General features: G+C 32.0%; 1 protein-coding gene across 1 annotated transcript in view; it reads left to right on the forward strand.

Annotated features, from left to right (window-relative positions):
- LOC107455101 (uncharacterized) overlaps window positions 1-5,867 on the forward strand; it is a 139,119-nt gene extending 133,252 nt beyond the window's left edge. The window contains exon 4 of the mRNA XM_071183988.2: window positions 4,973-5,867. The gene's annotated coding sequence lies outside the window, so the exon portion shown is untranslated. The remainder of the gene's footprint in view (window positions 1-4,972) is intronic.
- Window positions 5,868-18,239: the final 12,372 nt, after the last annotated feature.

Here is an 18,239-nt window from a genome sequence, read left to right on the forward strand (position 1 = left end):
ATAGAGTTTAAAAATTTATATAAATTCATAAATATTACATGAAAATAAAGAAATATTAGCCAGGGTGATTCCACGGCGAAGAGACAACAGAAATTATAATTTTACACAGAATTTTTTTTATATATAGGAACAAAATTATTTTCATAGATACTGATTTAGTACAGGCAGATACAAAACTACAATGAGGAATACTTTAACTAATTCGTCACGAGCGGGGGCAAATATTTTGAAATCGCCAATAAAAATTTTTGTAAGTAATAGATTTTCAATAAATACTATTACTTTTAATGTTGTGAGATTTTTGATTAAATAAACAATTCTGTCTGCTTTTAGAATTTTACAATAGGCATTAAAAATATGCATAAATAAAAATTCTCTAAAGATAGCATTTAATTTCAATAAATGTTTTTGGTTACAACTTAAACCTATGCGTAATTGGATCCTGCAAGTTACGTCATTGTAGGTAAATTGCGGCACACATCAGTTCGGAATATCAGTTCAGAAAAAATAGTGCGTTAAAAAAACAAAATGAACTTAAGAACACATTGTTAATGCATTAAGAACTATTATAAATGTAATTAGTTCGCTAATTACTAGTGCAAGAGAAAGCAAGAATTTAATTACCAATATTATAAGTCTGAAACCAAATATACTACCAGTCAGAAAACAAACTTTGCTGAGAAAATACGAAGTTATACTGAATCGTTTGCGTATTGGTCATACGCGTATTACACATAAACATCTCTTACTGGGTGAACCTGCACCACATTGCTCTGCTCTAGCTGTAATGAATCATTGACTGCAAAACACATTCTAACCCAGTGCCACACATTTAAGTTTCTAAGACAACGCTATTTTGGCTGCAATCATCCTACTTTGCATTTACTAATTGGCGATAAACCACACTATAATCTTCTCTTTTACCTTAAAGACATTGGATTTTATATCTCAATTTAATTTTACCTTTTAAATTATTAATATCTCTTATTTAAACCAAGCGGTCGTTTTTCATGTTGCGGTATAGCCATTTCTGGCTCTTTAGCCAAAAACATCAAATAGCTAACTGAAACTGTGAAAGTAACTTGATTACAAATTATGCAGTATCTCAAAACTGGAAGATCAAACTTTAAGAGGAAGACACATCATAAGGATTGAGAATTGAATTGCATGGCAACCCATGTCTTGACTAAAAATATGTATCATTATTCTGATTGCTCAACTATTGCTCCACGACGTGATACTCTGCATTGCACTGCTGTAATGCAGATGCGTACTTAGCAACACAGCGAGAGGGAAAGAGTTTTCTTTATTCTCATACATTATGTATTATATTATATACATACAAGATACTTAATGAAATACCCGAGCATCCCACTGTACTAACTCAATCATAAAAAGACATGGAGAACACTAATGAATTTTATCTTTCAAAGTAAATATGGTCTAGGCTGCATATAAAGCTTTATGTCGATCCATTATTTAAAATATTTTAGAATGATATCTAATATTATTTTGAAAAAAATTGATCCATTAATTAATAATATTTTAGAAACATTGTAGAACACAAAAAAAAGGAGAGAATAAAAAATCAGTAAGTCAAGTGTTACGAGCGCAAAAGTCAATGAAGGGAATATTAGTTTCGAGTTTTCGGTACAAGAGCCAAAAAAGGCTATAGCGCAATTACAAAGTTAAGAGTCTGGTTTAAAGGTTTTTGAAGTATCCAGTGTCTTAATAAGGTTTATATGCGGATTGTCTCAAACTAAAGTCGATAACTCAGGATAATCACAGTTAAAATATCGCCGTCTCTTAATTTTAAAACTAGAACACAAGGTCAAGATGTGCTTTATAGTTAATGGCTCTCTGCACCTGGTGCAAAAAGGTGCTGGTTCGTTTAGTAAGAGGTGTCTGTGTGTTAGTTTTGCATGACCCATACGTAATCTGTTTATTAGTTTAGTACTTCAATCTTTCTGGAACAATTTTGGATTTTAAAAGCAGAAATTGGTGGTTTTATTTAATGCAGTTTATATGTGTTCCATTCTGTTTGCCAGTTAGAATTTAATGAATTTATTACTTCGGTTTGAGCATCATGTCTTAAAACTGGCTTGTTAGAAAGATTGTGAGAGGAATTCGATTCTGAATCGGCAATCGATGAAGGGAAAGAAGAATAAAAAAACACGAATTTAGAAACAGAAACCTTGTTTGGCAGCATTAAAAATAACGATATTTTTCATTACATTTAAAAAGGCAAATTAAAATCCCATTGAATATCAAAATGTATTAAGCTATTACGGGCAAAACTTATGAAACAGAATCAATATATTAATCAAAAATAACTTTCTAGTTCGCATTGAAGAATACGTTTATATTAAAAGGAAAGCAATATTTCCAAGAGTCGGACTTTTTTTTTAAAAAAAAAGAAAGAAATACTCCTTTCAGATGTTTGAGTTTTTATTCTAAAATGCATCAAAATATTCCAAAAGTTCCGTATTCAATTTGAATTCTCTGCGTGGTAAGGATCACAAGTATGACGATTCGTATCAGGCGTTAAAAGATTTTTCAGCATGCGCGATTTTTATTCGAAGAAAAATTTGAAATATGTGCTGGGAAGACGGTTAAGTAAGAGCGTTTTGACTCCATAATACCGTATATTTGCAACAGTCAGCATAAATACAGATATATCTATAAAGTAAAGTGTTACATTCCATATCAGGGACCTCATGTTAAATTGAATAGGATTTTTTTTTTTTTTGGAACACCACCTTTATTATATATTATTAAATTCCTTTGCGAAAAGGAATCCATTATATCAGTGGCTCCGCGTAAGATTAGTCAATATCTCAAAATGTTAAAATTATTATTTATTTTAAGAAAAAAACCATATCGCAGTATATTAAGAAAACCATATTAGCGCTAGAGTCAGTTGTGGCTCCATCGCCTCTACAGTTTGTTTTCAAAATATTATTTATGTTATGAGTAAAGAGTATTTAAACCTATGTCCCTCAGGTTCAGAAAATGCGACAATGCGGATTATTTCCAATTAATAAAATCAATGATGATTTGATTGATGTAAATTTTTCGCTCCAGTCATGTCTGAGCTATACCACGCCTAAAACTAAGTTAAAATCTTAGTAACATAAACTAAGGTATTTTCTTTGAGTTTTTACTATTGTTGCAGTAAATCGAAATATGTTTAATTATTGGTAATTCGTTACAATTGGGTTCAAGTTTGAAATAATTGCTTTTATATTATTTGTACCTGATGTTTGTGCACGGACAGAGCATTACTATGTATTCCTTGAAAGCTTACTTTTGTTACTATTTCCATCTACTATTCCTTCTATCGCTGGTAACACATATACTAAATCGAGTAAAAAAATTTAATGAAGAACGGAAAAAGAAACATTTTCCAAATTTGATCAATCGTTGTCAAAGTCAATCCGCATCTTGTTTAAATTCACAGAAATACCTTATTTTTCGAATAAATCAAAAGACAGTCGCTTTAATCACTAGTAGTAAAAGAAAACTATTTGACGCCATGGTGTATACTGTTACAAATTCGTTTCACATTGAACCATAATATCATTAAAATTTGATGCAACTTTAATACGGTGGCAAATTTAACTACATTATCCTTAAAGTTCCAGCAACTTAGCACGATATTAAGGTTCAATGTACCAATATTATTATTCAAAGTTGAACTGATATTTTCTCAGTTTTTATAGAGTATAAATGTAATGAGAGAAAATCTCTAATATAATAAAATTTGCAAAGTTAGTTCAATGAGGTTTAAAACTACGAACATTTCATACAGAGGAAAAGTGTGTTGTGTATATATGGAAGAAACGTTTGAAAATAATTAGAAGGAATTGTTCCCAAAATGGTAAACTCGGTGTCTAATGTGTTAATGGGATTTGTTCCGAATATTACTATTTAAAGCGTCTAATATTGGTAAAGCAGTAAGCGTATCAAACAATGACGCTTAACGTTTTATAAAGAAAGGCATAATTAGGCTTTAGAATTTTGTAAAAATATTTTATTTCGTATGAGTTCAATTTAATTATTTTGTAAAACGCGAGTTTTATAGAGCGCAGTTCAAGTTTTCAATAAATGTAATAATAAATTTTCAAAAAGAGGTTGTATCATAACTAAGGCCCGGATTTTGATGACATTTGCATTTTTTGCATTTTTGGACATTTTTTGTCTTTTAGAGCATTTTTTAGATTTATAGGGCATTTTTCTTTAAATTTTGGGGCGTATTTTGCATTTTAATGCATTTTTTAAGGTTTTTTGTTAAATTTTTCCAATTTTTTATTATTTTTCATCAATTTTCATTATTACACTGGCTTCCAAACAATGAAGAAAATCTATAGAATATTAACAGGTGAAGCAAAATCTTTTCAAATTGACGAAAAATTGTCAGTAAGTGAGACCGTCTTTTTCAAGTACGCACTTAAAACATCAGTAGACGTTGAAAGAAGTTTCTGCAGGAATGAAAATTTACTTTCAGACAAGAGACGCTCGTTTACATTTGAAATTATCAAAAAACATTTCATAATCCAATGTAATTCTGATATTTAGTAATATTATGAGATGGAAGTTGTTATATCCATTAAAGTTTCTATACAAAATAAAAATATTTTGGTGTCAATATATTTTCCTTTTTTTGTTATTTTAGGATATAAAACAAATTTTTCAAATTTTAATGTGCGTAGAACAAGTATTGCATTGCTTTATATTTTTTAAATGACTCATAATAATTTTAAAGAGCAAAACATTTTTTTAATTCAATATTTTTACTTTATTTAAGGCATTTTTTGCGCAATTTTTGAATTTTTAAGGGCATTTTTTGCCCTTTTTAAGGGCATTAGTTGAGACTTTTTAGGTCATCAAAATCCGGGCTCTAATCATAACTAAGGTTAGAGCTAAAGACATTTTTTCATGTTACACTAATACTAAATTATTCTTTTTGCAGGATGTATATTTTGTGACAGCCTACTGATGTGCGAGGTACAATGAAAGCCAGGACTCCAACTTCCACTACAAATCACATCTATTTATGCCATTTTATGTCCATTTGATTTATTTTGTTATTTCAAGAACTATCTTTTATTTTATTTCAATACAATGGTGCGAGAGTTAACAAGTATAATGATAACCCCAAATAAATTAGAGAACTACCCTATGACTATTTCAGTACTTGTAAAAATACATTTTATTTCTGTATTTTTAACATATGTAAACTTATGAATGTGTACGTGTGCATATTATGTGTTCTGTATGAGCTTCTTGTTGCATTTTTGTTACACGCTGTACAGATGTATTATTGCTGTTATATTATCAACTACTTATAAAATTCAGTTGCTAATTGTGACACTCATAACGTCGAAATGGTAGACAAAAATAAATTTGTTTCATTTTCCCTTGATTCCATACGAATTCAGAAGAAACCAAGAATTTAAATATTCATCATAATTTTTATTGCTGTTATGTTATGAATTTCGTAAATTAAGTTGCTAAATGTGACACTCCTAAACTCTAAATTGTAGACACCAATTTATTTATTTCTCCCGCCCTCTTTAATTCCATACTAGTTCGAAAGAAATGCATTTTTTATGTTTTTCCTGCTTCATAGTTAACACCAATAAAACTTAGTTGCTACGTGTAACGCTAATAACGTCACAAATATAAGTTTAATTTTTTTTCTTGTTCCTTACGAATTCTCAAGACATCAGATTTTTAAATGTTCTTCTACTATTGTTGTTTTAATGTTGTTATATTATGATTTACATATAAAATTTAGTTGCCAATGTGACACTCATAATGTCAGAAATGGTAGATACAAATAAATTTGTTTCATTTTTCCTTGATTTCATACGAATGTAAAAAAAAAAAAATTCAAAGCAATCGTTTCATCTTTACGTCAGTTTAAGAATATAAGTGTAATAATAAAAAATTAACCACAAAAAAAAATTATTTAAAATTTCAACATTTTTTTAAAAAAAAAAGGCATTTTTAAAAAAGGGCTAATTCATGAAGAAGTCATAATTTTGAATTCCTACTCAGAGTTTGAGTTTTATGCGAATTCAAAAGAAATCTAAATATAAAAATCCTTTGATTTTAGTTGTACTTGTATGTAGAATACAGTGAGCAGTGTTTCGACAAAATTTAACTAAAAACTATTTAGACAATTTCAAATTATTAGCACATACAACTTTGAAACAATGTTGGGACACAATTACATTTGAAGAATTTAAACCACTATAGAGTAAATTGACTTAGATTTTTTTTTAAAAATTAGTTTAAGAAAATCAATCAAGTTTCAAATATTATTTTCATTTTTATTTTGATTATAGTACACTTGCCATTATTAAAATTCGTGGTAAGATTATTAAACAACATTTGTTATGCATTGAAGAGATTTACAACCACTTTACTTAACTATTATATCTCAACCTTTGAAAAAAAAAGTTCACTTAAGCATTATCCAGAACAATCCACAGGGCAGAACGACCTCAGACGAATTTTTCACAATTATTCAAATAACAAAGAAATTTCAAGAGAAATGCGTTTTACTTTTGTTTACTTTACATTGTTTATTAAAGTAATTTTTTATGAACGAATAGTCTTCTAACGTTCAAGAAAAAAATCCTTTATAAAAAAAAAAAGCCCAAGTACAGTATGGTATTGTACCTTAGCTAACACTGATTTGGAAATCTTTTTTCCAAAACTAGTTAGTTGATTGTATTCGGCAATTGGTGCAATTAAAACTTATTTTTCGTGTAGTCAGTATTAAAAAAGGAAGAAAAAAACAAGTTAATAAACGTAAATACCAAAGAATATATTAGTGGAATATTTCAAAATTTAACAGCTTTACTAAAAACATGAAAATATTTACAGTAGCGATTTAATCCACAGGGTAATATATATTTGTGCTAACCGAACCTGTTGTGCATACCTTGGACAGATACAAGGTACAATACAGAGTACTGATCCAAAGTAGGTGCGTCAACACTCTCCTGAACTATTGGCGCAAGAGCCAATTGGGGCGGTAAAAATATACTTGAGAGTCCCCCCTTGGCGAAATTCGCGACTTATGTTTGGCGCCATTCCTGTTTGAGCGGATCACAAAATATCGTCTGTGGTACCGGACAGGCGATGACATTTTTTTCTAAAGTCCCTTTTTATGACTGCCCACACACCTTCGATCTTATTGACCAGATGCAAAAGTAACCTTACCAGCCGGTATCCAACGTAGTACTAATGGACCTTTGAAATTACGTTACTGTTGAACATTTAAAAATAACGCTAAAATCTAAACCAATCAGAATCACGATTGGGTTTCAACATTGCCCAGCTTGACGATCAACCGCGATCACAACTTGCCGAGATTAAAGGGGCACCCTCAAATATAGTCTACCCATTGTGGCTATATCACACCTACAACTAGCTTTATAAATTACAATTTAAATGCAGTTGAAAAACTAGATTGATGAATAGAAACCTATGTCCTTGAGATAAAAGAAAATGTTGGAATGAGGATCATCTCACATTAATGAAAGTAATGATAGATTAAAGTTACCAAATAAATGTTGTTTGAAATCTAAACTTTTTACACTGGACTGTCAATTTTAAAACTGAGCGCAACAATAATTATTACGACATCGACACATTTCATTTTTTTTTCAAAAAGGCAAGAAGGTGGCAGACGCCTACAAAGAGATGTGTGAAGTTCAGTTTTCACTGAAAGATAACCAACGCTCTGGTGTACTTCTAAAGATGGTGATGAAAAAATGAAAGTTTTTATTAAATGGAATCGTCAAATCGCTTATGGGCTGCAATAGTGGCACAACTCAAAATTTAACTTGAAGGTAATATTCGTTTTAGCAAATTAAAGCATTTCTTATGCATTTTCCGTAGCAATGAAAACTTTAAACCCACTTATCTCAAAACATTATTTTTTTTTTAGTTGTGCCGCTATTGCAACCCATGAGCAATATAACTGAGCCAGTGATCGTAAAACAGTTAAATGTATCGCATACAACAATTGAAAATCATATAAGACACCTTGGACTTAAAGCTCGATACTGGGCTGTTTTCGCTCGAATTAAAAAAAAAAAAAAAATCACGAAATTATTGGAGCTTGGTTAAGAAGTGATGTCGTGCCCTCCATGTAGCCCATACCTTACACCATCAGTTTATTATTGATTTCGAAGTTTACAAAACTTTTTAAATAGTAAAAATTTAGGTAATAACGATAATCTTAAATCGCACTTGGTTGGAGCTCGGAATCATGAAAGTACAAGAAAGATGATTGATTGAGTGTAGAGTTCAGTGGCACAATCTCCAAATGGGGAAATGCTGCGCCCAAACAATACGGTCAAACAGTTCAAAGCCTAAGTGCATACGAAATTTTAATTGTAGCACAATTATAACTGATAAAACAGTACTAGTAAGTGAATAAAACCAGATAAAAAGTACGAGTACAACATAAAACGCGTTAAGTAAAATGGTACGAAGGTGATAAGATGTCTATAAAAGTGTATAAAATTGTAGATGTGTTAAAAGATTTATATACAGTTAAAAATACCAATAGCACGCAAATACGCAAAAATGTTAGGATGATGAATGTCGTCCAACAAATCTTGCATGCATAAAATAGAACTCTTAAACAATGTTAAATGATGTTTGTTAAAACAAGGACACGTTATTAAAATATAATGAATTGTGAAAGGAACGTTACAAGAAAGATGATAAAAGGTCATGGAACTTAATGGATTTTACTGTTCACTGTACAGTTAAGTTCATTTTTTGTGTAACAAAATTAAATTTTACTAAACACTAATTAAACAGAAATTACTTTTTTGCTAACCTAATATTTTAATTTTTGTTTCAGTTATAGTAAATATATCAAGTGATGCATATAACTTTGTCCACAAAGTTTTATAGAAAAACATTTAAAGTAATAATAATCACTGAAGACCGCAATCAAACTTAGAGTATTTTTCATAAAGAAGTATTTAGAATTCCATATTTCAAAGAAATCAATTTTAAAATATTATTTTTACTGTTATATTAAGCATCATTAAGCTGACCAGCTTCCCGGGAAAACTAAAAACTAGTATCCAAGTTTCTAAAAGATATCTCATAGCTTTTCCTTGACAATTATGCAAAAAATATTTCTGTTAGAAAATCTCTGCCAAGGATTTCTATTTTCAAAATTTTTAAGATTGGAAAATAATGAGTAAAAAGTTTTCATACGTCATTTTGAAAACATTACAACCAATTTTTTCATTTTCCCGAGACGCTGACAGCTTAGTTGCACAGCAGTAAATTTCATTAAAAGTATTTCTACAAAGTTTTAAAAAAAAAAAACGAAAACAATTATTACATTAAGAACTTAGACATTATCAACCTATTCAACATTAGAAAAATTCTACTGAAAGTCCTAAATATATGCAAAATAAATTCCGAATTCTATATGAAATTAAATTTTCATTGTTACTTTTAACTTTTTATATCTATAAATAATATATTCAATGTGCAAAACCGTGTTTTATAGATAATTATTTTTCTGAGTGATCTATAAAAATTTTTCCAATCATATTCAAAAGAAATATTGGCTAATTTTGTTTGTTATAGTTAAGCCCTAGGTTGAGCAATAAAAATTCCATTATCAAGGTATTTTCAAAAACATTTTAAAGATGCTTAAGGATATAGTAATGAAATTACTATATGAAATTAAATTTTCATTGCTACTTTTAACTTTTTATAACTATTAATAATATATTCGATGTGCAAAACCGTGTTTTATAGATAATTATTTTTCTGAGTGATCTATAAAAAACTTTTCGATCATATTCAAAATAAATATTGGCTAATTTTATTTGTTATAGTTAAGCCCTAAATAGGTTGAGCAATAAAAATTCCATTATCAAGGTATTTTTAAAAACATTTTAAAGATGCTTAAGGACATAGCAATGACAGTTTAAGATATCTTTTATTTAAAATACAGAAAAACCGACTTGTTATGCAAGTTGACTTTATAGCTAGAAGCCATGTTGACATAGGGCTGAAGACAGATAAAAGCATAGTTGGGGCAGAAAAAGGTGGCACAGCGTTATTTTGACAGACAGTCCTATCATATAAATAAATTGAAAAAAAAATTTATGTGCCATCAATAACACAGTACACTTGCGTCTTGTACCAAGATAAAAAATAAAAAAAGTTGGACATCAAACTAAAAAAAAAATGCAAATAATCTTTAATCTAATTTTTCAGTAGCTACAAACTTGTGTTATGCTCCATCTCAAAAGTTTAAGCAGAAGCAAAAAAAAATTTGATTTTTAAAAGCAACAATAGAATGTTAACAGACATTTTCATGCGATACAATTAATACCAGGAAATAAATTGTTTGGTGAGAAATATTTATTTTATTATGATTTTGGTAAATTAAATTTATAAAAAAATAAAACTTTCTCAAAAGTTTAGCACAAGAGCCTTTTTCAAAAACTCCCACTTCTACGGATTCTCCACAGTTTCGAATTATTTTTTTCAGTGGTAGTAAACTAAAGTAAAAAATTTTAAAATAAAACAGATAATTTTTAAACATTATTAGAAATTAAACATTTGCTTATAAGAGCCTTATATCTACTTGTTTAAATTGCAAGTGTTTAGTGGTAGACAAAATTCCTTTAATTCTAATTTATTAAAATGCAGATGCATTATCTTTGCTACCACTAGGGAAAATATTCTTCTGAAACTAAGAAGTAAATGTCTCTAGCTAAAATGACGCTGTGCAGGCATCCTGTCGGCACATACCAAAATGTTTAAAGTGCGGTCAAGACCACCTAACATACCTATGCCAAAAAACGAAGGAAACACCTGCAAAATGTGCAAACTGTGGAGGACCGCATCCGGCAAACTCAAAACAATGTGCTAAACATCCAATTAACCAAACAACACAGAGAAGAAACAACCAACCCATATTCGCTCCAACCAATACTCATTTTAGCATATATGCAGATAAATTGAAATCAAACCAAACCATAAACACAGAAGAAATTCAAGAGGCAAAATCATTAATGACAGAACTAAGGTCCTTTGTAAACTTCTTGCAGAACGACGAGGGATTCAAAATATTTAAAAGCATGCAAAAAATCATCAACCAAAATCAAGAACAAGAAGAAATAGAGCAGGATGAATACTAAAATAACAATAAAATCAATACTCAACATTTTAATCTGGAACGCAAACGGAATCACAGCAAAACAGCATGAATTTAAAAACTTCATTCTCGACTACAATCCAGACATAATCATCATTATTGAAACCCACCTAAATCCAACCCTTAACTTATCAATAGCAAACTACAGAGTACATAGATGCGACAGAAACTATAGAGGAGGAGGCGTAGCACTACTGACAAAAACCAGTCTGACAACCACAACATACAATGAAACTAAAGACAGAGGCTATGAACAAATCTCAATACTATTAAACCACCAAAAAAAAAGACATCAAAATTACAGGCATCTACAATTCTCCAAAAAACAAGCTTGCAGACCAAGATATGAAACTACTCTTTCTTCCAAATATACCCACAATAGTAGCTGGCGACTTAAATAGCAAACATACAATATGGGAATGCAAAAACACCAATCATACAGGAATCCATCTGAGAAAACAAGTTATAAAAATAATCTAACAGTCATTGCACCAACCACCCCTACATATATTTCAACAGCACCAAATCATAACTGCGATATACTAGACTTTGCCATAACCAATATACAAGTTCCAATAACTGCCTGCACACACAACCAGCTATCCTCAGACCACCTGCCTGTACAAATCATAGTCGGAATACCAACACAGCACCATGAAAAAACGAAACTAAAAACAGACTGGAATCAATACCAAAACATACTGACTGCAAACAACAACAACCCACCAAACCTAGAAGACGATTTCACAATAGAAAAATATATCCAACAACTGCAGCAAGAAATTATAGAAGCATATAAAACAGCAACCAAAGAAATCAATAAAATAGCCCATCACTACAAACTTCCACCAGAAATAAAGAATATTATCAGAAGAAGGAACCGACTCAGAAAAGCCTATCAAAGAACAGCCAACCCCGAATACCAGCATGAAATGAAACAACTAAACAAACAAATAAAAAAACTCAGCAAAAATCACAAAAACCAACTATGGAAAAACAAACTCGCCTCTCTATGTACTACTGACAACACAATATGGAAAATTGCAAAATCATTCAGGACTGAACCGCAAATCAATAGACCCATCAGCGGACCAACCAAACTGATATATGATGTAAAAGAAAAAGCGGAAATCTTCGCCAACTCACTACAGAACCAATTTTCACCAAACATAAACTCAGATATGAATCACCACAACATAATAGTTGAAGCAGTAAATAAATTCCAAGAAGAACATCCAACAACCGAATCTAATGAACCAACAGAAAATAACGAAATCTACAATATAATCAGAAAACTAAAAAATAAAAAAGTACCAGGAGAAGATGGAATAACAAATATAATGATAAAACTACTTCCACCCAACTATATCAGCAAAATCACATATATCATAAACAGCTGCCTCACACTCAACTATTTTCCCACCATATGGAAAAACGCAACAGTCATTTTATTCCTAAAGAAAAACAAAAACCCAAGCTGCCCTGAGAGTTACCGGCCAATAAGTCTCCTAAACATAATTGGTAAAATATTTGAAAAAATTATCTACAATAGAATAAAACCTCTCTTATCAGCACTACCAGACGAACAATATGGATTCCGGGAAAAATTAGACACAACCAAACAACTACTCCGAATAATTGATTATACAGGTAGAGCACTAATAAACAAAGAAACTATAATATTCCTCATGATAGATATATCAAAAGCTTTTGACAAGGTCTGGCATACTGGCGTAATATATAAATTAATGCAGCTCAACTTCCCACCCGGAATCATCAAATTACTTTCCTGCTACCTCACCAATAAAACCTTTCAAGTCAGCCTACAAAACCTAAAATCAGCAAAAAGAAATATCTCAGCGGGAGTCTCTCAGGGTAGCATACTGGGTCCGATTCTCTATATCCTATATACACATGACTTCCCAATAAACAAAGATGATTACAATAGCATCACATCCTTCTATGCAGACGACACCGGAATCATTATCAAATCAAGAAATCCCAACTATGCCCTCTTAAAATTACAGGAACAACTACAGGAAGTAGAAAACTGGAGCGCGAAGTGGAAAACAGCAATGAACGCAGATAAATCTCAAATCATAATCATCCAAAAAAGAAGAATACAAATACTACCAAACTGCATACCAAAATTTTTCAATACACCCATACCAATAGTGAAGCAAGCTACATATATTGGTCTAAAAATAAATAGCAAACTCTCCTGGTCAAACCACATCAAATATATTATAGATAAAGCAACAGCAGCAACAAATATCATTCAACCACTGTCACAAAATCCTAACATCTCCTTGCAAATCCGAAAACTCCTTTATACTAGCATGATCAGACCAATCTTAACCTATGCCTCACCAGCCTGGGCCACAATACCTGACCATCTCATGGAAAAATTAAATCAATGTCAAAATAAAATCCTCAGAAAAATCACTCGCGCACGTTGGTTCATTAGAAACAGAAATATCCACAAAAATCTCAAAATGCCTCTCCTCTCTGAATTCATCCATAAATTAAATGCCGATTTCTACCACAAAGCAGAAAAATGTCAAGCAGCAAATTTCAACCAGATCCTCTCCTTTGAAAACTACAAAAAAGACAGCCATCTCCGACCAATAGCAGCCTTCTACACATCCGATGCCTCATATCATCATTATCAACGTAAATAAAAGCCAACAGCCATAGCCTCATGAATAGCACACCCGTCTACAACCACCAAGGTCCTTGGTTCGACTCCAACTGACATCACTTTTATAAAATATCTTCCGAAACAGCCATAATGCATTAAATCATCAATCATGAATAAAATCAACTACTCCTCACTGCATCCTGACTTCCTACATCCTGCCGGCCATCATCCAGTGCCTCCTGAAAATACAGTATCAAGAACTTTGAACTTTCAATAGAACTTTAAAAACCAATAAATACTTCAAATACAACAAAATAAAAATGTGATAACCAATATAAATAATTATAAAAATAATATTCAACTATGTAAAAACAAAAACACTCCCTGTAATTTCTCTTTTTATATATTTTTAAATTTTTTTTTCTCTCTTCATGCCACCATATTGTTGCATACCTCAAAATGTTTTAACTCATTGTAAATATTTCATGATGTATGGGTTAGGGGCCGCTGCGCGGCCCAGGCACCCAATTTGTTTCAAATAAAGAAAGAAAGAAAGAAAATGACGCTGACCAAACCCCACACAGAGGAGGAGCAGTAGCTCTACTTGTAAATAAAAACTACTCATCTACCTTCTATTGCAGAACAAACACAGACGGATTCGAAGAAATTTCTGTGGTGATAAATTTTAAAGATATAAGATGTATTAAAATTAGAAGTCTATATAACCCACCTGACCATATTATTGCAGAGAAAAATATTATAGATTTCTTCCCTTAACATCTCGAATGCATAATCATTTTTTATTTATTTCCAATGAGCTGCACAATCAGTCTTCCCGATGAGCAGACCTAGTGCGTTCTCCAGAGGTGGTATCCACTCTTTCAGGATCACCACAATGGGTGAGATACAGTTGGCCATGTTAATTTGGACGTCCAGTTTCTGCCACACAAGATGGCAGCACCGAGACTCTATTCGGATGCTAAAGTGCACTAGGAATTTAATTTTGCCGGAAATGCCAAGAGCCAATAAGGCACTCCAGGGATCTTTTACATGCCGCATAATCATACGACATGGCCACTGAGGATTTTCTGCATCCCGAAAATCCTGTGTCTGGGCCGGGGATCGAACCCGCAGACTTGGGCTCAGAAGGCCGACGACAAACCAACTGCGTCACTCAGCCACTGTCTATGTAACCCAATGGAATGCATAATCATTGGTGACTTAAATGCAAAAACAACTACATGGGGATGTTTAAAAACAAATAAAACAGGAAGACACCTAATTAATTTAGCACAAAAATATGGACTCACACTCTACACGCCTCTAGAACCAACGTACATCCCAACCAACAATAGATTTAAACATAATATCATTGATATATTAATTACAAACTCTAAATATCCTTTCGCAATTGAAGTTCTAAATGAGTTAAATAGTGACCACCTACCGATAATAGCATAAGCCGTTTTCAAAAAACAAGACAAATTCAAAACAAAATTTATCACTTATTGGTTAGTCTTTGACAATTTGCTTCAAAATTATTGTAATGATAACACAACTCTCAATAGTTACCAAGATATAGATAATAACATTCGCGCACTAACCATCTTAATCCAAGAATCATATAATGTCAAGAAGTAAGACATCAGTACTCAGTGGTACTGATAATTTGTGTTGATGACGATGTGACAAGTGCTGATTACGCTTACAAACAATTGAAACTGAAAATATATCTCCGTGAACTATTATTTAAACTGATTTATTTTTGTTTTATGTTACAACAGTGACACAAAGACATGTAGTTCTGCTAAACTAATTCCCTAAATACAGTGCGAGCTGCACTAAGACAATTTTGTTTTCTCGTCAACATAAAGTGCATGCTGAACCACAATTTTATTTTCTACATTACTGGATATAATTTTCGAGCAGCGGTAGCTGCATTTATTTCAAGTAAGTGCAGATAAACTGCATTTCATAAACTTTATAATTATCTCTGTGCTTACAATAACATTATAATGTCCAATACTATCAAAATCAGTGAAAGTACTGTTCCCAGCTGGGTAATGGACACCAGGGATTTACTAAAACAACAACTGTAATATTAAACCGAACTCAATAAATCGCTATCTCAGCAATTAAATGACATCAAAACAATATTTGAAACTAAGATGACCACATTGCAACAAAGTATGGATAAACTCCAAGCTGAAAATGACGAATTAAAAAAAGAAAATAGACATCTACAAAGAATCAGTAAACAGAATGTTGAAACACCGATAACAATCCCTGATACTCCGGCAGTGGAAATAACTACATCGCCGAGGAGAAATAGAAAGAAAAAGTCATCAACAAAGAATAAAACAGATCAGCAACAATCAAACAACAACAATCGACAAAAAGAAAAGCAACCAGCTGTTCAAAAAAGAAATAGATCGTCCAGCACGGAAGAGGAAGAGCCCGTAATCAACAAAAAACTTACAATACAGAAAAACACATCAATACCAGCAAAAACAACAGATGGAGGCATTATACAGCAGCCAACAACAAGTGCCCACCCACAGGAACGTTTGAGAAAGGAAACGCTTTCCAACAGCGGACCTGGGAGAAGCAACATAAATCAAGAAAAAGACGTCACCGATAACGATAAAATGGAAGATGACGATGTCAAAGGACGATGGAGATCAGTTTCAAAGACGCAGCAGAACCTGGATTCCACCAAAAATCATTAAAGATAATAACGTAGCATGGTTGCAGCTTAAAAGAACACTTCAAAAAGAAAAAGTTAGAGGATTTGAAGATAAATACACAGGCGACACATTAAAATTACAGTTTTTTGAAATAGACATGAGACGCCGCGTAATAAAAAATCTAGACCAGCTTGAAGTAAAATATCATACATTTCAACTAATTACAGAAAAGTAATTAAAAGTAGTCATCAAAAGCATTCCTACAGAAATCACATCAGAACAAGTACGATTCAATCTTCAAGACTGCGGATATTATGCAAAAGATGTAAAACAGATGAAAAAATACACTGATTAGGGAATAATAAATCACATCGCATGGTTACACTTGATAAAGCAGAAGAAAACAAAGGCATCTTCCATATGACTAGATTTATGGACCTCGTTGTTTCCGTGACGAGTTAGAGGGCGAAAAGACTACACACAGAGCCACAGATGCCAGCAGCTTAACCATGTGCAGGCATCCTATCGGCACACACCCAAATGTTTAAAATGCGAACAGGAACACCTCACCTATCACTGCACCAAAACCAGAGAAACTCCAGCAACCTGTGCAAATTGAGGAGGACCGCACCCAGCAAACTATAAACAATGTGCAAAGCATCCAGTCAACCATATAACGAATAGAAACAGTCATCAACCTATTTTCGCTCTTAGCAGCGATCAATTCAGCTCCTATGCAAACAAACTAAAAGCAAATAATGGAAAAAAAACAGTAATACAATACTTGACACAGAAACCGTGAAGGAAGCCAAATCTCTAATGACAGAACTTAAGCTCTTTGCAAACTTCTTACAGAATAACGAGGGGTTTAATCTATTTAAAACAATTCAAAAAGCAGTCAACCAAAATCAACAAGAACCAGAAGATGATGAATATTAAAATCACAATCAAACTCATACTCAACATTATTCTATGGAATGCCAATGGAACTGACAAGCAGCATGAATTTAATTTTATACTTGACCAAAACCAAGATATTATAATAATAACAGAAACCCATCTCAACCCAACTCAAAATCTCACCATTGCCACCTACAGGACGTACAGATATGACCGGAACTACAGAGGAAACGGAGTTGCGCTGCTAACCAAAAATAGTCTTACAACAACAACATATAACCTTTCAAATGACAGAGGATATGAACAAATCTCAATATTACTTAACCATCAGAACCAAGATATTAAAATAACTGGTATATACAATTCACCTCAAAACAAGCTAACAGATGAAGACATGAAGATATTATTTCCAGCAAATATACCAACAATAATAAGAGGTGATTTTAACAGCAAACACACCATATGGGGATGTAACAATACAAACTATACAGGAACTCTACTAAGAAATCTTCTAACAATATATCAACTTACAGTTATTGCTCCAACCTATATACCAAACAGACAAAACCACAGCTGTGACATCCTAGATTTTGCAATATCAAACATCCAAGTCCCCATAGTCCCCTGTACCCACAATCAATTGTCCTCTGATCATCTGCCTGTTCAAATATCTATTGGAATACCTACTCAGCACTTTGAAAAGCCCAAGCAAAAAACAGACTGGAACCTGTATCAAAATATCCTGACCATAAGCAATAGCAATCTACCAGCTCTTGAAGACGAGTTA

Source organism: Parasteatoda tepidariorum, chromosome 10 (assembly GCF_982258835.1).
Source record: "Parasteatoda tepidariorum strain Cologne lab strain chromosome 10, Ptep-v5.0, whole genome shotgun sequence".
In the NCBI taxonomy this organism is placed as follows: domain Eukaryota; kingdom Metazoa; phylum Arthropoda; class Arachnida; order Araneae; family Theridiidae; genus Parasteatoda; species Parasteatoda tepidariorum.